Here is a 20,391-nt window from a genome sequence, read left to right as displayed (position 1 = left end):
GCTGAGTGAGCTAAGGATTGCATGCTGTTGTAAATACAGAGCTGCACAAGTTTGTAAGGGTACTGGGAACAGGTTGAAACAAACCACAAGGTGTTTGATCAGAAGAAGGTCTCCAAGCAGTTTGTGGCTAGAAAAGACACAAGAGTAGACAGCTTGTATGCTGAATTAAAAAATATTCAGACAAAGATAGTCATAGTGAATTAATTTTAATGGTGGGGATGAATAAACCCAACCTAGAGAATGCCTTAAGGTTGCTTTCATGATGCCTGAAGTTAGTATGATTAATGTAAATAATATTTTTTCTTTCTCCTTTTAATGATCTCAGATCGTGCGTGCACCTACAGTTAAACTCGACCATGAGTAAAATCTGGATTACACACAACTTTGTGAAATTTTCAGCCTTTGTGGGTTTTTATCATAATACAAATGTATAAATCCTTAATGCTCTTAATACCATCCATATGCTGTGCAAAAATCCTCAGAAATCTGTAAAAATGAAAATCAAGAAGATAATTATGGGCTCAGAATGCTCAAAACAGTCCTAAGCCATTCTAACAGCTATAGATTTGTCAGCTGGATCCTAATACCCCTAAACCTCTAAAATAACAACTGCTGTCTTCTACAACTCCATCCCATTATATCTGGGCATCTTAAATCATTTTACCAGGGGGGAAAAAAGAGAAAGCTCTACTTCTAAATTGAAAGCATAACTGTGGCATCTGTGCTACTGCCCCAAGTGCTATCATTATGTCCCGCAATCAGGAGAGCTTTTCTTAGATTTATGCTTCTGGGCATATGGACACCTGCAAGTCTTTGGAGATACTAAGGTGTTCTCTCTCTCTCTCTCTCTCTCTCTCTCTCTCTCTCTCGCATAATGACAGGTTTCAGAGTAACAGCCGTGTTAGTCTGTATTCGCAAAAAGAAAAGGAGTACTAGTGGCACCTTAGAGACTAACCGATTTATTTGAGCATAAGCTTTCGTGAGCTTACGTGATGCATCCAATGAAGTGAGCTGTAGCTCATGAAAGCTTATGCTCAAATAAATCGGTTAGTCTCTAAGGTTCCACAAGTCCTCCTTTTCTTTTCTCTCTCTCTCTTTATCATCATCCTTCTCCACAGTCTTTAGCTAGGAATTCTACTAGTTTTTCTCTTTTACAGCATGTGTTCATTTGATGTTTACTTTAAGCTATTTTAGAAAGTGATGGTAGGCAATCAAGACCAGACATCATATAAAAATATAGAAATCCTGTCTCCAGGGGAATAATTTGATTACTCACAACAATCCAAGTTTACTCTGTGTGTGTGTGTATACTGCATATGCTAGTAAAACAAGACCCTGAGAGCTGAGTCCTCAGCCTATGCAAAGAGAACAATACATGTCTCAAGTTTTATCATACCTGTTTCTTTCCAGAAAGGTCCCCCTCACTGTTACAGTACCAGTCAAAGGCAAACTTTTCTCACCCTCCTCAGGCAAAAATTTCCTCCTCCACTTTAAACCTAAGAGCTTTACAATGTATAGGTTATTACTAGTCTTGAGACAACTGTGCCATTGGGAGTAGGGATTTCTGCTAGCTACTTTATCCTTTGTTGGCAGCCTTTTGTTAGGAAAGCATTGTTTTCTTCCTTTCATACCAGCCATTCACATCTCTGATTTTTTTTTCCCCACATCCACTCAAAGTAAGTTAATGCACCAGCACAGCATTATAATGAATTTTCTATGTGGTTAGATGAAACTTGAATTGTTATGACTAATCGAATTAGTCCTCTGGAGACAGAATTTCTAAATAAAATGATGAGGTGAAGCGATTACAGTCGTAACCCTTCACAGCATACAAAGGTGTTATGCTAATCTGCTGTGAATGGGCCGAATTAAAAAGGAGAGGGGAAAAAAAGAATGCATTGGAAAAAAGAGGGGATATGAAACGACCACTGTGTCATTTATTCCTCATCCATTCAAGTTCTGTTGCTATAGTAAACAGTAATGGTAAACTGGGTTGTTTTACCTTTCATGTCTGTCATTCAAATTGTGAGTTTTAACTGCCTGAATACAAATCCAGAGGGAATGAGAGAGACTGAGTGTGTCAAAAAGAAGTGTATGTAAGAGAGAGAATAAGTATACGTATTCTTTAAAGCTGCTAAACTTGGTGCATCCTTACCTCTAGAGTTTAAAACAATTGGCCTATCATATAAAAGCAGCAGATGTACTGTAAGAGAGAAAACCAAAGCATTAAGATAACTAAACATTTAAGCAAAAGCCATCAGCAACAAAACTATGTTTTTACTACATGTATTTAAGGCCTTACTGTGAGAATCATGACACCTGGGTTATACTCTCAGTTTTGTTGCAAACTCCTTGTGTGATCTTGGGTCAATCACCTAATGATTTTTGTGTTAAATGGGGATACTGTACTGCTGTACCTCAGATGTGTATTATGAGGCCCAAGTTAACATTTATAGAGAGTTTTGAGCTCTTCAGATGGAATGTGTTATGTTAGAGTATAATTAATTACCAGCCTCATGGTAACTAGTTGAATACTGTGATGTCCTGTCCCTTTAAATGCTTGCGCACTCCTCAGTCCAGGAGACATGAAGTCCAACAGGAGAGCAGAGAAATGGCAACTTTGGGGGGCAGTGTTGGTGCGTTTAATGAAAACTGAAAATTATGGGTGGTGTATCTTGAATGTTTTGAGCAGTTTGTAGCTTGCAACTCCATTCCAGACAGAGAGTTTCAAACTTACTGACAGCGGTGAGTTGCTGCATGCCCCCTTGTCTCCAACTGTGCCTGGAACCGCCACATATAACGTGATTGCTGCGGCAACACGGGAACATTTTTATCCTGCCCCACTGATGATAGAATTATATCTGTTCCTGGTTTAGATAATAACTAGTCCTGCCTTGAGTGTAGGGGACTGGACTTGAAGACCTCTCGAGGTCCCTTTCCTGTCCTACAATTCTGTGATTCCATCAGCAACTTCAGGGAAGTGCAGAGTTGGTAGCACAGTTTGTTCCTGCTCTATTGAAGTTGTCAGAGCATTGTCAGTTCAGACAAACATTGAGTGATGCCCTACTTGACCAGTTTTGTCTCCGGATTACAGAATGACCAGATCAAAAAAAAAAAAGTGACTGTCTGTATCAGTGTGTATGTTCAAGAAGGCTGTTGAAATAGCTACTGCTACGGAGACCACAGTAGAGGATAATCTGGACTTTTATGTGAATCGAGAGGTTCACCTCCTGAATTGGTGAGACAAAGGACCATGGGAACATAAGCAATTTCATTGTGGGTGTTGTGCACAAACTACACACACTGAGAAGGATTGCTGAGCATGCCAAGTTTTTTTGCAGAAAATGACAGAAGAAAGGACATATCTTTGTAACCTGTTGCACAGTTCAAGGACCAGCAACAGAGTAACCATGCATCCAAGAATATACCTATGAAGGTTGAACCTAAGAAAGGATGGAAATTGGGAATTCATAATGTGGAAAAAGACAAGAACTCTAGTGACACTGATCAAGACCTAGTACTGCACATGTTATTAGAAGCTGGAGTCCGAGGTGGCATCTGGGTCACACCCTTGATCAAGAGAGTTCCTACAAGAATGGAGCTTTTTACTGGAGATGCTGTTTCACAGATTTCTGCATCTACCTATCACCTGATATTGTTACAAGTTCCTCTGAAAGAAACCTCCACAGTTTTGAAGACTTATAGTGAAGAAAAGTTAGTCCCCAAAGGGACACTACAGATGAAAGTTGACCATGATGGACAGTCAGTCATTTTACCCTTGTATGTGGTTGAAGGAAAGTATCCACCATCCTTTGGTAAATCTTGGCTTGAATCGCTCAAAGTGAATTGATCAAGTCAATCACAAAAGCACCTTGAAATCTTCAAGCAATACTGGATAGACACTCCAAAGTTTTTAAAGAAGAACTTGGACAGATAAGCAATGTGTCAGTGAAGCTCACTGTTAAGTGTGACAGCCAGCCAAAATATTGCAAGCCCAGAGTTGTGCCTTATGTCCTGACGTCTTTGGTAGAAGTCGATTTGGACCGTTTAGTGACAATCATAGTCTTGTCACTGGTTTCACACAGAAAGTAGGCTACACCCGTCATACCAGTAATCAAGAAGGATGACTCCATCGTAGTTTGTGGAGATTTCAAAGTGATGCCAAATCCAGGTTTTTTGTGCATACCATCTGCTATGTCTTACTGAACATTTGTTTGCTTACTCTTAGTGGAGGACAGTGTTTCAGCAAATTGGATTTTCTCAATGCATACCTACAAATGGAGACTGATCCATCATCTTGCAAATATCTCATGGTCAATATACAAAAGGACTTATTTTGTTATAACCATTTGCCTTTTGGCAACTTCCCTGTTCCAGGAAGCCATGGATGAGATTCTGATTTAGATGACATCCTTGTTACAGGAAAGGATCAGAGGATCATCCTCAAAATTTGGATGCTGTCTTGCAATGTTTGGAAGACCATGGACTGAGAGTATGTTGAAACAAATGTGAGTTTTTCAAACCTTCATCTGAATACCTCAAATTGGTGACACAGGCTTAAGGAAATCGCCGGAGCAAAAGAAGGTAGTTCATCAAGTACCCCCCCTCAAGAACATGTCACAGTGATGTTCATTCTTAGCACTGTTTAAATACTATGGTAAATTTCTGCCTAATCTGGCAGCAGTATTGGTGCCTTTACATGGACTGTTACAAGCAAAGGAAAAATGGAAATGGACTAAAGAGTGTGTGCGCGCATTTAAGGTAGCAAAGAAACTGTTTACATCAGCCAAAGTTCTTACATACTTTGATGTCTCACTACCACTGCAATTAGCTTGCGTTGTTTCCCCATATGGAGTGGATGCAATTCTTTCTCACATTTTTCCTGATGGCGTGGAGAAATCAATTGCCTTTGCTTCATGAACACTCAGTACATCTGAGAACTGTGCACAAATAGAGCGAGAAGCTCTCAGCATTATCTTCAGAATTCAGAAGTTCCATACCTATCTGTACGATAGACATTTTACTTTGCCTGTTCTTAATTTTTGGACCAAAACCAAAATGATGGGCATTGCTACTTTCAGCTCATTCTAATAATTCAGTTCTATAAAGGGACTCAGCATGGGAATGCTGATGGGCAGTCACACCTGCCAGGCCCAAGTGTTACAAGAGAACTGGACTTGACATAACTGCAGACATTTTATGTACTCAGCCACCCTAAACTGGAAGCAAGGACATCACATAGTCGGTAATAATTCGGCCTTTGGTTAGGTAGACAAAACAGCTGCACGGTGTTGCAAATAAAAATAGATAAAGTGGCAGATTCATGAGAATGGAAGGGAGTGTGGATGGCTGACCTGGGGCATAGTTGTCTGTGTTTGTAAGTTTCTCGCTGGGAGTTGCTTTGCTGATAAAAAGGAATTATGAGTTGTTGCAAGGTAAATTGTTAGCTTATTAGGAGTTACTATGAGTTATGAGTATGTGCTTTGTTTTGAGTATAAAAGAGATTAGTTAGTGTGTGCACTTTGGAGAAGATTGGGGAAGAAGTTTGAGAGGATTTCTACGAGCTAGGAGACGGACACCCAACTCCCCAGCAGTTAAAAGAAGACTGGCCACTGGAAACCTGCTGCTGACCACTCGACACTATCTCAGACTTTGGGTAACTAGATCAGGGATGCACTAGACTATTGCTATTTTTGATGTGTGCTTTAGATGCAAAAAACCCAAGGATTTTTAAGTGAAAGCACTCTTGTGTGTACCAATCATCAGATGGAAATGCTGTGTCCCCCACTGATTTATTTCTAACACCACCTGGAAAACAAAGATTAGTTACCATAGCTTTGGGTTCGGAAAACCCTGGATAACACAAGCTCTCATCAACCCAAAGAAACTTTGGACGAGATGTTCTATCTCAATTTGATTGATAGGCTACCCATTGCTATCACAGATATCAAGAAGGAAACCGTTATGGATGATGTACTTTCTCTTGTGAAAAGAATGGTGGTACATGGTACAGTGTTGGATCATAAGAATCCCCAATTTACACAGTTGGTGTCACATCAGCATGAATTATCTGTGATTCATGATTGAATCTGGTGGACAATGTGTGTGATCATTCCGAAATCACTTCAATCTCAGATTTCAGAAGTTCTTCACAAAGGTCATTTTGGCATTGTACAGATGAAGGCCATAGCCTGAAGTCATGTCCGGTGGCCAGGGATCAGCAAAGACATTGAGAGGAAGGCAAAATGCTGTACTGCAGTGTGAGCAAATTCAGCATGATCCTGGCCCAGCTTGCCTACATCTTTGGGTGTGGCTCTTTGGGCACACATTCACAGGGACTTTGCCGGACCATTAGAAAGTTATGTGTTTTTGGTCGTTGTCGATGCCCGTTTGAAATGGCCAGAAGTTTTAAGAATTATTTCTACTTCAGACCAAGACCATTGGACATCTTTGTACCTTGTTTAGCCATTTTGGTTTACCGTGACAGTTGGTGAATGACAAATGACCTCAATTCTGTTCTGAAGATTTCAGAGGTTCCTAGCTTCAAATGGAGTTTGATTCCTTACCATCATGCTACAACTGGATTAGCAGAAGGCTTTGTACAAACACTTAAGTATGCCTTAAGAGCTAACAAATCTAGTTTGAGTCATAAGCAGATATTGGACAATTTCTTGCTTGTCTACAGGCATGTACCACATGCACCCCAGGAGACACCTGCAACTCTTTTTCTTGAAGCAATCTTTGTGTAACTGTTGGTACCTGGCACGACCTGATGTTGCCTCCCATGTAGCCTGATCCCAAGCAATGCAAATTGATGGATGATATGAGACTTATCATTGTTCTTTTCAAGTAGGAAACTTAGCGTATGTCTACACAGCAAAGAAAAATCTGCAGCTGGCCCGTTGCAGCTGACTCAGGTTCGTGGGCCTCTGGCTGTGGGGCTGTTTCATTGCTGCATAGACTTTTGGGCTTGGGCTGGAACCCAGGCTCAGGGACCCTGCGGGGGGGGGGAAGGGTCTCAGAGCCTGGGCTCCAGCCCGAGCCTGAAAGTCTACACAGCAATGAAACAGCCCCACAACCCGAGTCAGCTAGTATGGGCCAGCCACCGGTGTCTAGTTGCTGTGGACACGTACCCTTAGTGTGGATTCACAGCTGCAGTTGTGGAATTAAATGGGTACCTGGAGAATTTGTAAAATGCATGGGACCTGTTTCATTTGTGGTAAAACTATTTGATGGCATTTTATGGAAACAACATATTTGTCCATTTGCAGCCTCAACAAGTACCGGAGCCCAGGGTTGTTCCAACGGGACTTTTTGTTCCTCTGAGCAGACCTGCTCCTGTTACAACTCCTAAAGTTTATGACTTGGTGGAAGAAACTTTGGTACCAGATCCCGTTGATTTCTTACAGCCAACTGTTCTTCTTGTCCAGGTCGCTGCCGTACCACCATCACTACATTGTCCCAAGAAAGTGCAAAAGCCAGTTGTGCTCCTGTACATATAAATTGTTTACTTAGTGAGTTGTTATTCCAGCGCAGAATAATCCCTTGCAAGTTGAGAGTCTCCTGCAGTCGACTCACAACTTTTAGTTCGGTTATATAGTGGTTTATGTTAAACATGTAAATGATGATGTGTATATATATTTGGGAAGATTTTTAAAGTAGAGAGGAGGAATGTGATGTCCTGTCTCCGCTCCTCAGTGCAATTGGTTTCAATTTTGCTGCCAGAACAGTAAAAGTCTCCACAGCAGACAGCTGTTTTCTATCAGCTCCCTCTGTCTCCTTCTCTGATAGGTCCAGATATAACAAATACTGCAGTGTATATAGCTTTGCATTAATCAAAGAGTACTTGCCTTATTAGGCTCTTATGGTTTTAGAAAACCAAACTGACTATAAAGGGTGAGCAGATGGTTCTGGTAGGGGTCAAGCTGAGATAGGGTTGCAAAACAGTTTCCATTGTAGCTCACTGTTTTGCATGTTCATAACTTTCCAAAACATTAATCTCTTATGATGACATTTGTCAAAATGGTATCTGCCCAAACTGACATTTACAATGAACCTATGATTATATTATTGATTTTCACTATATTATGTTTTTAATTAAATATTTATTATGTCAGGGTGTTGGGGGTTTTTTTTGTTCTTTCCTTTCCTCCACATTTTTATTGAATCTGCCCTACAGTTATTTAACATAGCTAACTGACTTCTTTTCCCAATCATTCCACCTTTCAAATTAATATATGGTGAGTTGGTGCTAGGTAAAGACTTCTGTTTGTCCTTCGTTTTCTTAAACATTTGATGTATGCATGCAGATTCATAAAATCTTTTGTAGAGGCAATGAAATTCTAATCCCGTATTTTTGACAACATTCTATTGCAACAAGAGTAGTAGTTGTGGTTGCAGTGGATTACCCCAAATTTTCTTTTAAGAACTATGGCTCTTCAATATTTAGTGGTCAGACAAAAAGAGAGAATCATATTTCTTATTCGTAATTAACAGATATATCTGCATTGCATATTTAATACACTGAGGTTTCCGTAGATGTTAATGGGGGCAATTTTTTCAATTTTAGATGCCTAAAATTTGGCACCTGATTTTCAGAGGTGCTACGAGTGCTCAGAACATCACATCTGAAAACATGAATATCTCAAAACATATTTTGGTTGCTAAATAAAGATGTAGGAGACTGACTTTAGGCTCCAAGTTTGAAAATTTTCTCCATATCTTTTAAGAAAAATGAATCTGATTCATTGTGTTATGTATGGTAGATAAGATATCCTCTGTTGATTGACTAAGCTGAAGCCAGTGATATTGCTTCATTAATTAAAGTCACACCATCAGGTTTTCTGCATGTAATCCTTTCACTTTAAAGAGGAGAGGAGAAGTCATATCTGGCTCTTTTCACTGAGCATGTCAGTGATGACTGCTCATAATGAAGCCGCACACTGTGGATTGTCCCTGTGTGTTTTCAAAAGTAAAATACATGATAAATGGGGGGCAACTGAGCTGGGGCTCTGCATGTTTTCTTGAGATCTGTGTCCCTGAAGAATTGAGTACATTTGTTCTCAATTATAACTCTCTTAAAAATATATGTTCCTTTTTTTGCAGAGATCAGTTTCTTGGTTCACTACAATATAAATATTTTTTACCACCTGATCAGTGAGGGCACTTGGCATTCCCTCAATGTAGTGACTTTTCTCCTCCAAATCAATCATGTTTTAATCAGATCACAACTGGTGGAAACCCTAAGCCCAGATTTAAAAGCGTAAAAGCCATTTGAATAATCTGTTTTGCCAGGGACCTAACACACATCATAATACAATATTCGCATATTGTAGTTAGCTTCATTTCTTTTGGCTGCCCTATGGGTTTGAAGCTTTTGTTAAATATATAATTGCCTCTTTTGATGTAGTTGTTTTTCCCCTCTGGGAGGCTGGTTGAGAAAGTAGCAGCTCACAGCCCTTTCCAGAACAAAGCAGCTAATTTCATCCTCCAGACAAAACAACTAAATGCTCCACTACTATGAGCACATGCAGCCAAAGGGACCACAGATCCACTTGCAAATTCATATCTGTTACTTCTGCATTCTGCACAATACAAGCTTACTCACAGTACAGTCCTGATTGTCTTGTGTTATAACAAACCTGTGTGCAGTAAATACTAATTCATCTTTACCTTCTATTAACAACAATATCTTAAAGTTCTACCTAATTATAGTTACCGAGGCCTGGTTTACAATAGAAAATTGTCAGCTTAACTACATCTTTCAGGCATATGAAAAATCCACACCTCTGAGCAGCATAGTTAAGCCAATCTAACCCCCAGTGTAGATGGTGCTAGGTTGAAGGAAGAATTCTTCTGTCAACATAGCCATCACCTCTTGGGAGGGTGGATTACCTACAGCGACGGGAGAACTCCTCCCGGTCTAGGTCGGTAATGCAGTGTTGCAACTGCGCCACTGCGGCATTTTAAGTGTAGACAAACCCTCACACTCTCTATCTAATCTGATCTCCATCACTGTAGTATTTGAGGACTTTCCAAGTAATTGAAATAAGTCACTCAACCTTTTTCTTTCATCAGTCTGTAGATGAAATAGCTCAATTAGTTCTTAGGATTTAGGTTTTAGGATATCCCTTGGGGCAGTGGTTCTCAATCAGGGATCCAGGGCCACCTGATGGGCTGTGAGCAGATTTCAGGGGGTCCTCCAAGCAGGGCCAGCGTTAGACTCTCTGGGGCCCAGGACAGAAAGCCAAAGCCCCACCACCTGGGGGCTGAAGCCAGTTGTTGTGGCACAGGTGGGCTGTGGAGTTTGTACAGCATATTGGGGGGGGGGGGAGGGCTCAGAAAGAAAAAGGTTGAGAAATCCCTGTCTTGGGGAAAGGGGGTGTGTGTGAGAAGAAACATAAGAGAAAGTAAAGTCAGAGGATGGGTGTTGCAGTTGGTTCACAAAGTGGCTAGGTCCATGGACATTCTTATTTCTTGCAATAGCTTAGGTCCAGCACCTGAGTTCTGCCTTCTGCTGTTGGTTGGCAGTTTCATTGTTTCAATGAAACCTATCAGTCGTGGTCGTGAGCATGGAGAGAGGCAATCTCTCAGCTGCTGTGGAATGTTTTGAATATCAAGACAGAGATTTTGAACTGGACTCTAATCAATAGGGAATCGGTGCAGAAGGGAGGACTGAAGTGGTGTTTCATGGCAACCTTTGTTGCTAAGCAAACAGGCTATTGTGTTTTGCACGAGCTGGAGGTTTTTTTCAGGGCATGTGGTTTCATTCCTATATATAAATGGCAATAAACAAGCATGAAGGTCACCATGACCAGATTTGTGTCTGATTAGATATTACTCAATCTTCCAGCCAGTCACAGGTGGAAGTAGGTTGGGTTTTTTTAATTTGGCATCTAATAGCACTAAGGAATGCAAAAAGACCCCAAGATTGTGGCCCAATTTAACAATCTGACAGCAGATACTCTCAAGAGCAGAGGATGTCATAGAGGAATAAAGTTCTTCAGAGCTGTTTCCTCCTCCTACCAATACCTCCTCAGACTTGCCTAGATTCACCTCTAGCCAGCTGCTCTTATTCCAGGTGCTTCTTTGTCTAGGCTGTTTGAGTTTGATATAAAGGAGATGTACAGCTGAGTGTCATTTTCTACCTGTGGTCAAGTCACAGCCTATGTTGTTTCACCAGCAGTGGGAGAGGACAGGGCCTTGAAGGACTCTACAAAAATGCTTACGGTTGTAGGTGGAGGAATAGATGCTGATAGCAGAGTTTTGAGTTGTCTCTGAGGGAGAAGACCTGAGCTACTTTAGAGTGTTTCCATTAACCCCTGCAATTTGTTGGAGACAGAAGAAGAGCATGGGCCTCAGCAGTACCAAATCTTGCAGAGAAATTCTGAAGGATGTACTTGCCTTGTCAGGACAAAAGATGAGCTGAGAAGGTCATTCATTAGAGCGCAGTCAACTAAAAACATTAAAAAAAAATTAAGACAGGCCCCCAAAATCATGAGATGTTTAAAAACATTAAATTGTGGATTCTTTGGATCTCTGGGGTTTTGAGCCTATAGGTTTGCTGTTGTCAAGCTTTTCTCTACAGCCATCAGGGCTAGAAATGTATGAGGTTTTCAGTGAAAGCCAAGATTCTCATGTAATCATATGAACCCTTGAGTTGAGCCTTTCAGAAAAACACCAAATATCACAAGACTCATGATAAAATCCCATGAGTTGGCAACACAGAGCAACAAATGCTTTGTCAGTACTATATCCTCTCTTGTAGCTGGACTAGGAAAAATCCAGGATACTGACAGCTGGTTTTGAAGACTGATAATTCTGTTCTTCATTATAGTTTCTACCAATTTGCCCCATGCTGAAGTTAGGCTCATGGACCTGTAATTGCCACACAGTGCCTAACCTCCTAAACAAGCAGCTAGCAAAAATCAGACACATAGATGAACGTTATTTGTTGGGGAAAAGTCAACACAGCTTTTGTAAAGGGAAATCATGCCTAACCAATCTACTAGAATTCTCTGAGGGTGTCATCAAGCATGTGGACAAAGGTGATCCAATGGATATAGCGTGCTTGTATTTTCAGAAAACCTTTGACAAGGTCTGACACCAAAGGCTCTTAAGGAAACTAACTTGTTATGGGATAACAGGGAAAGTTGTGTCTTGGATCAATAACTGGTTAAAAGATAGGAAACAAAGGGTAGGAATAAATGGTCAGTTTTCACAATGGACAAAAATAAACAGTGGCATCTCCCAAGGACCTGTACTGGAACCTGTGCTGTTCAGCATATTCATTAATGATCTGGAAAAGGACTGAACAGTGAAGTGGCAAAGTTTTCAGGTGATAAAATTATTTAAGATAGTTAAGTCTAAAGCTGACTGTGAAAAGTTACAGGGGGAATCTCACAAAACTGGGTTACTGGGCAAGAAAATGGCAGATAAAATTCAGTGTTGATAAATTAAAAGAAATGCACATTGGAAAAAATAATCTCAACTACACATATATAAAGAAGGGTTCTAAATTAGCTGTTGCCACTCAAGAAAGAGATCTGAGAGTTATCATGAATAGTACTCTGAAAACATCAGCTCAATGCACAGCAGCGGTCAGAATGGCTAACAGAATGTTAGGAACTATTAGGAAAAGGATAGAAAAGACAGAGAATACCATAGTGCCACTATATAAATCCATGGTGCAGCCACATCTTGAATACTGTGTTCAGTTCTGGTGACCTCATCTCAAAAAGTTTATATTGGAAATGGAAAAGATTCAGAGAAGGGCAGCAAAGATGATCAAGAGTATGGAACAGCTTCCATACGAGGAAAGACTAAAAAGACTGGGACTGTTCAACTTAGAAAAGAGATGATTATGGGGGGATATGATAGAAGTCTATAAAATCATGAATGGTGTGGAAAAAAATAATAGAAAAGTGTTACTTACCCTTTCCCACAATACAAAAACCAGGGTCACCTGATGAAATTCATAGGCAGCATGTTTAATACAAGCAAGAGAAAATACTTTTTCTCACAATGTACAACTAACCTGAGGAACTCAGTGCTGTGGAATGTTGTGATGGTCAAAAGTATAAGTGGGTTCAAAAAAGAATAAGATAAGTTCATGGAGGATAGGGTCCATCAATGGATATCAGCCAAGATGGTCAGGGATGTAACCCTGGGTGACCCTAAACCCCTGACTGATAGAAGCCTTGAGTGGAAGACAGGGGTGGATCTCTCCACATTTCATAGAATCATAGAATAACAGAGTTGGAAGGGACCTCTGGAGGCCATCTAGTCCAACCCCCTGCTCAACACAGGACCAATCCCCAACTAAATCATCCCACCAAGGGCTTTGTCAAGCCTGACCTTAAAAACTTCTAAGGAAGGGGATTCCACCACCTCCCTAGGTAACCCATTCCAGTGTTTCACCACCCTCCTAGTGAAAAAGTTTTTCCTAATATCCAACCTAAACCTCCCCCACTGCAACTTGAGACCATTACTCCTTGTCCTGTCATCTGCTATCACTGAGAATAGTCTAGATCCATCTTCTTTGGATCCACCTTTCAGGTAGTTAAAAGCAGCTATCAATTCCCCCCTCATTCTTCTCTTCCGTAGACTAAACAATCCCAGTTCCCTCAGCCTCTCCTCGTAAGTCATGTGTTCCAGACCCCTAATCATTTTTGTTGCCCTTTGCTGGACTCTCTCCAATTTCTCCACATCATTCTTGTAGTGTGGGGACCAAAACTGGACACAGTACTCCAGATGAGGCCTCACCAATGTCAAATAGAGGGGAACGATCACGTCCCTCGATCTGCTGGCAATGCCCCTACTTATACATCCCAAAATGCCATTGGCCTTCTTGGCAACAAGGGCACACTGTTGACTCATATCCAGCTTCTCGTCCACTGTCACCCCTAGGTCCTTCTCTGCAGAACTGCTGCCTAGCCATTCGGTCCCTAGTCTGTAGCGGTGCATTGGATTCTTCTGTCCTAAGTGCAGGACTCTGCACTTGTCCTTGTTGAACCTCATCAGATTTCTTTTGGCCCAATCCTCCAATTTGTCTAGGTCCCTCTGTATCCTACCCCTACCCTCCAGCGTATCTACCACTCCTCCCAGTTTAGTGTCATCTGCAAACTTACTGAGGGTGCAAACCACACCATCCTCCAGATCATTAATGAAGATATTGAACAAAACCGGCCCCAGGACCGACCCTTGGGGCACTCCGCTAGATACCGGCTGCCAACTAGACATGGAGCCATTGATCACTACCCTTTGAGCTCGACAATCTAGCCAACTTTCTACCCACCTTGTAGTACATCCATCCAGCCCATACTTCTTTAACTTGCTGACAAGAATACTGTGGGAGACCGTGTCAAAAGCTTTGCTAAAGTCGAGGAATAACACGTCCACTGCTTTCCCCTCATCCACAGAACCAGTTATCTCATCATAGAAGGCAATTAGATTAGTCAGGCATGACTTTCCCTTGGTGAATCCATGCTGACTGTTCCTGATCACTTTCCTCTCGTCTAAGTGCTTCAGAATTGATTCCTTGAGGACATGCTCCATGATTTTTCCGGGGACTGAGGTGAGGCTGACGGGCCTGTAGTTCCCAGGATCATCCTTCTTCCCTTTTTTAAAGATGGGCACTATATTAGCCTTTTTCCAGTCTTCCGGGACTTCCCCCGATCGCCATGAGTTTTCAAAGATAATGGCCAATGGCTCTGCAATCACATCCGCCATTTCCTTTAGCACTCTCGGATGCAACGCATCCGGCCCCATGAACTTGTGCACATCCAGTTTTTCTAAGTAGTCCCGAACCACTTCTTCCTTCACAGAGGGCTGGCCACCTCCTCCCCATGCTGTGCTGCCCAGTGCAGTATTCTGGGAGCTGACCTTGTTCGTGAAGACAGAGGCAAAAAAAGCATTGAGTAGATTAGCTTTTTCCACATTCTCTGTCACTAGGTTGCCTCCCTCATTTAGTAAGGGGCCCACACTTTCCTTGGCTTTCTTCTTATTGCCAACATACCTGAAGAAACTGTTCTTGTTACTCTTAACATCCCTCGCTAGCTGCAACTCCAGGTGTGATTTAGCCTTCCTGATTTCATTCCTACATGCCCAAGCAATATTTATATACTCATCCCTGGTCATTTGTCCAATCTTCCACTTCTTGTAAGCCTCTTTTTTGTGTTTAAGATCAGTAAGGATTTCATTGTTAAGCCAAGCTGGTCGCCTGCCATATTTACTATTCTTTCTACACATCGGGATGGTTTGTCCCTGTAACCTCAATAAGGATTCTTTAAAATACAGCCAGCTCTCCTGGACTCCTTTCCCCCTCATGTTATTCTCCCAGGGGATCTTGCCCATTAGTTCCCTGAGGGAGTCAAAGTCTGCTTTTCTGAAGTCCAGGGTCCGTATTCTGCTGCTTTCCTTTCTTTCTTGTGTCAGGATCCTGAACTCGACCATCTCATTGTCACTGCCTCCCAGGTTCCCATCCACTTTTGCTTCCCCTACTAATTCTTCCCGGTTTGTGAGCAGCAGGTCACGAAGAGCTCCGCCCCAGTTGGATTTGTTTTTTTCTGTACACTCCCTCTGAAGCTCCTGTACTGGCCACTGTTGGAGACAGTAAACTGGGCTAGATGACCATTGGTCTGACACAGTATGGCAGTTTTTATGTTCTTATGTTTGTATATGGTAAGTTGCATGGCCTCTAGCACTAAGCAATGTTTCCTTTCGGATTCATCTGGTGATTACGTATTTTAGGATTCCCCTCTTCAAAGGGTGAGTTGCTTATGCTCAAATAAATTGGTTAGTCTCTAAGGTGCCACAAGTACTCCTTTTCTTTTTGCGAATACAGACTAACATGGCTGCTACTCTGAAATCTCCCTCAATAGGGAGATGTCCTAGGTACTTTCTACTCTTAAACCATCTAGGAAGGTCAAGAGTCAGAGTTTCATGTAGTGGCTCTGATTACTGTCAGTGGTTCCATGACAACTACTTTGAATACTCTAAATTCTTGGAAAGGGAGGCATTATATTTCTCCTCCTCCTCTTGGCTTGTTTTTTGTGTCTCCTGAGTTCATCCCAGATGCGGGTAATCTTTTGTTTGATATAAAGTAATTCCTCATCATGTTTGTTGCTGTGTTCTGGGGTTGTAAGGGGGCAGTCTGGATTTACAAAGCAATTTGCACTGCAAAAAAATTCTTTGGGTTGTAACTTTGCAGTCTTTATGGCAGAGGAGAGGTTAGCTGCCTTTGCTTCCTTCAGTGAAATTACACAGCTCTATAACAACTTTGGAACACCGAGTTCAAGGTATTCCTTGCTGCCAGTAAAGTCTTGCTTGTAATTTTTATAGGCAATTATATTAATCATTGTAATTTTATTTTCTGTGTACTGTGTGTGCCTCTATATGAACAACAGAGATGATTAAAATGTATTTCTGTGGTAAAACAATTAAACATCTTGTATGGTATAATACATCATTTTCCGCAGAGGTGGAATGACACTTAAACAGTTTCTGTTGTGTATGCCATGTACAAAGTGTTGCTTTTGTAATAAAGTATGTGTCATCACCTATTTTCAGGAGTTTGAATACCAGCTGTCAGTATTAATTTGGGGGCTAATAAGTGATGTATAAGGCATTTCTAGTGCCTGGGGGAAAAAATTTTACACGATATTATTTTAAAAAAAAATTGTGGCTGAATTGTAATTGTTAACATTCCCTTTTTATTTACAAGTGAATTTTTAAGATTGATATTCCTTTAGTTAAACAGCTTTGTTTTTCAAATCACAGTCTGACAGGTGATGATTTCATAATGTGCTCTAATTGCCCAGATTTCTTTTCTGAAAGGTTAAAAGCATGGCTTTATTTCAGAAGGATTTACTGCACCCATTGTACATTTTTTTCCATCAGAAATGTCATAATAATTTGAGCTGGTGGCCCTACTATCTAAGGGCAACATTAGCAATGACCTAGCTGACTGTAACAGTCTGTAGGGTCACTGATGTGCAAACTGATGAGTCATAAAAGCTTGAGACCTGATAGCTCATAATGGCTTCAAAAGACAATTATGTCTAACAGCTTGCTTTTTAAGAAGCCCAGGATGAAACCATTGCAGGAGAGTCCACAGTTAGACTTTGGAGATAATAATATGGATGCACAAAAGTGCATAGTTATGTATTTACACAGTAGATCTTTAATTATTCCTTTCTGAGAGCTGTTCATTTACATTGTCAGTGCTCATCTTAATATAACTTTTTTTTTTTTTTTTTTTTTTTTTTTTTTTTTTACTATTATCTAACCCTGCTTTCAGAAGCAGAATCTGAATTTCACTGCTGTAGTGCACATCTATAAAAGTGGGATTTGTATTACTCTTCGGGTCTGTACTAATGAATGAGCTCCACATAATTGCACTCAAGAACCTGTTATCTGAGCGTATGATTTTAAAGCCACAAAAGCTATAATGAGCCTGATTCTGCACACACTTTGCATACAGAATTTCCCTTGATTTCGATGAGAGTTCCACGTGGAGTTCTTAAACAAGAAGAGCCTTGATATTGAGTTAGTTGGGGATTGGTCCTGCTTTGAGCTGGGGGTTGGACTAGATGACCTCCTGAGGTCCCTTCCAACCCTGATATTCTATGATTATGAAAAAAGTATCTAGCGTTCCTATCCAGCTCTCACTATTTTTATCATGAGTCTCATGATATTTGGTGATTTTCTTAATACCTCAGCTTCTGAGTCTTGTGAATATGTGAATCTCCACTTTCTTTTTTTAAATAAATAAGTCTCTTGCTCTTGTGGTTGGGGAGAAAAGATTGAAAACGTGACCCGAGTGTATTCTAAATGCTCAATGAACAAAGTGCAAATAAAAAGAACCCCAAGGGTAATATATTTTTAATCTCATTATCTTTGGGGGCCTGACTCACGAGTTTTGCTTGCTTGGAGGTTGGCAATGTAGATCCATAGGACGCACCTCCACTGGATAAGCCCTACTGCAGTGTAAAATGTTGCTCGTTGAAACCCTACTAGACATGAGAATTCCAAAGCAAAGTGCAAATCTGGTAGTGCCTGGTGACATGTTAGTATCCAGAATGTCTCCAAGCCTTTTCACAGCATGCTGCTCTTGCCTGGTGACATACCAAAAGGTTATATTAGTGTGCTTACGCCTTCCTATACAGTATGCTTTGTGAGATAGAATTGCAGAAACCTAACTCCCCATTTAGCTGTTTTATTCAAAAACACTGTAGAGGCTGAACTGGAAGCTGACAGAATCCTTCTAACTTGTACCCCCCTGTACCATCCCCTAGCTGAAAAAAGTTTGCCAGTGTCCGCATTCATTTTCTGCCATAACTCTTCATTTCCTTGTTGTTTGTGTTCAGGCCAGGCTTTTAGCATTACTTATATATGCTATATGTGCTATAATGTAGTCAGCCATCCATTTTGTTACTGCTTAACCCAGGCCAAATCCTAGGCAAATGCTGTCTGGTAACAGTGTAGCTGCACAAACTATCTTCCGTAATCTGTGATCTTCAGAATCAGAATCTGTGTGCCCGACACCAACATTAAGAATCCCCTTTATGCTCGCTCCGAGTCCTGTCATTCAGCATCATGACAGACCCTAAAAATGCCTACAGAGTTCACGCACATGTAGGAGCTTTTGGTTGCAGACTGTAGAAGGATGCAGTTAAAGGTGCCAATCTATTCATTTAATACCTATTCATGAACACAAGTGCATAGACAGTGCTGGAACTTGTCTCCACAATCTGGTTCCTACTCTACTGTTGTGTAATCTGCACAGCCGTCAGGATCTGAGCACTTTACCTCTTGGTATTTCTCAGTACTTTAAGGCTCACTCTTCAAATAACTGATCAGTAATTCGCTGAAATTCCTGTTTTCGAAGTTGTCAGTATGAATGTAAATTGCCACTCTTTTGGAGCATTGCAAGAGTAATTCCCATTTAACTTCTGAGTTTAGTCCCAAACAGAAAGGGATGCTTAATTCACTGCTCTTATGCCCTTTGGAAGAAGAGGTGATTTCAATGTTCTGGATATGTGGAAATGGGCTATAGGGGCGCTAATTTATAAATGAGCGATCAGAACAAGCTCCACCTTCATTTGCAGTGACCTAATGCTACCAGTAACAAACAGGTCAATTTGAGTACAATATATGGGAATTTCTAGGTAGCTCTCTCACTCCCACTTAGTATGGTATGCTAGCTTGCTTGCATTAGTTTTAAATATATAATAAAGCATCAAGCACAAACATTGCTTGGGGCATGCACATCATTTAGAAAAAAACACAGTAAGGAGGGCCAAGCTGTTTCTCCCCATTCTCTGTGTATACAGATGTTGCTCTTTTTTCATGGAAATGGTAGTTAGCCATATCCATTGCACCACCCTTATCTGGAGATCCACATGTGGGTAGGTAGGATGTGGGGGCCAGGGTTTGGGAAAGAAGGGGTGCTCTGTGTGCATCTCACACACACACACACCACCCCCGCAAGCCAGTAGTAACTTGGCCAGATGCTGTATTAACATTTTAGTACAGCCGTCATTTAAAGAGAGACCGATCAGCAGCTGCTGTCTGAAGAAGCCCCTGCAGTGTTCTCCAGGGGACCCAGGAAACCTTGTATATAGGCTATCTCTACAGCGTTGGCCCTTCAGCTATAGTCCAACCTTTTTGGCATGAGGGCTGAACATGCTGTTTCAAAAAGGTCAAGGGGGAGAGTCCTTGATGGGGAGCTCCCACAAGTATAGAGCTAGCACTGCCAGCTTCCAGTTCACCTTCCCTATAGTCCTTGAAAAAGGGGTGTGAGCGGTCACAACTTGCTGCACTTTAGCTATCCCCGGCTAGCATATGGTCCCTTGGAGACCAAAACCAGTTGGCACAGTTTAGGGCATCATACAAGATGCTCTAACCTGGGCTGTGATAGAGAACCAAGGAGCTATAACTGCAGTTTCTCAGCTTCTCGTTGTTCTCCTTTCCTGGGCAACCCTCGGTGGCTCCACTGGGCGAAAGGTTCTTTGCTAGACATTCCCCTAAGCTCAGGCAGAACCAATTGAAATCCGCTCCTCTGGGCTCCCACAAACCCTGGGCCCTCCCCATAGTAATGGGAACTATTCAGACACATTAGTTTAAAAATCTCATGGCACAGCTTAGGGATCACATTTTCAGTTCATTATCAAATACAAAGTTTCTTCTTAATATGGTTTACCCATAAGGCCCATGATTTAGAGCCTTGAGAGCCACGGTTTAGGCACCTGTGCTCTAGTGAATGGATCCCTAACATCTGCAGGGCACACCCACTGCGTCTGCCACAAACCTCATCTTCAGAAAGGGGAATTTGGTGAGAACATTGTCATGCTTTTCCTTTCCCATTTCATACTCTCATTGCTATTTCCA

General features: G+C 41.4%; 1 protein-coding gene across 3 annotated transcripts in view; it reads left to right on the top strand.

Moving 5' to 3' along the window:
* Nucleotides 1-20,391, top strand: part of PTPRK (protein tyrosine phosphatase receptor type K) — a 576,923-nt gene that overhangs the window by 503,494 nt on the left and 53,038 nt on the right. The window lies entirely within an intron of this gene.

The sequence above is a fragment of the Natator depressus genome, chromosome 3 (assembly GCF_965152275.1).
Source record: "Natator depressus isolate rNatDep1 chromosome 3, rNatDep2.hap1, whole genome shotgun sequence".
Taxonomy (NCBI): Eukaryota; Metazoa; Chordata; order Testudines; family Cheloniidae; genus Natator; species Natator depressus.
The sequence above is the reverse complement of the archived record's forward strand: the minus strand, read 5'-3'. Positions and strand labels throughout refer to the sequence as shown.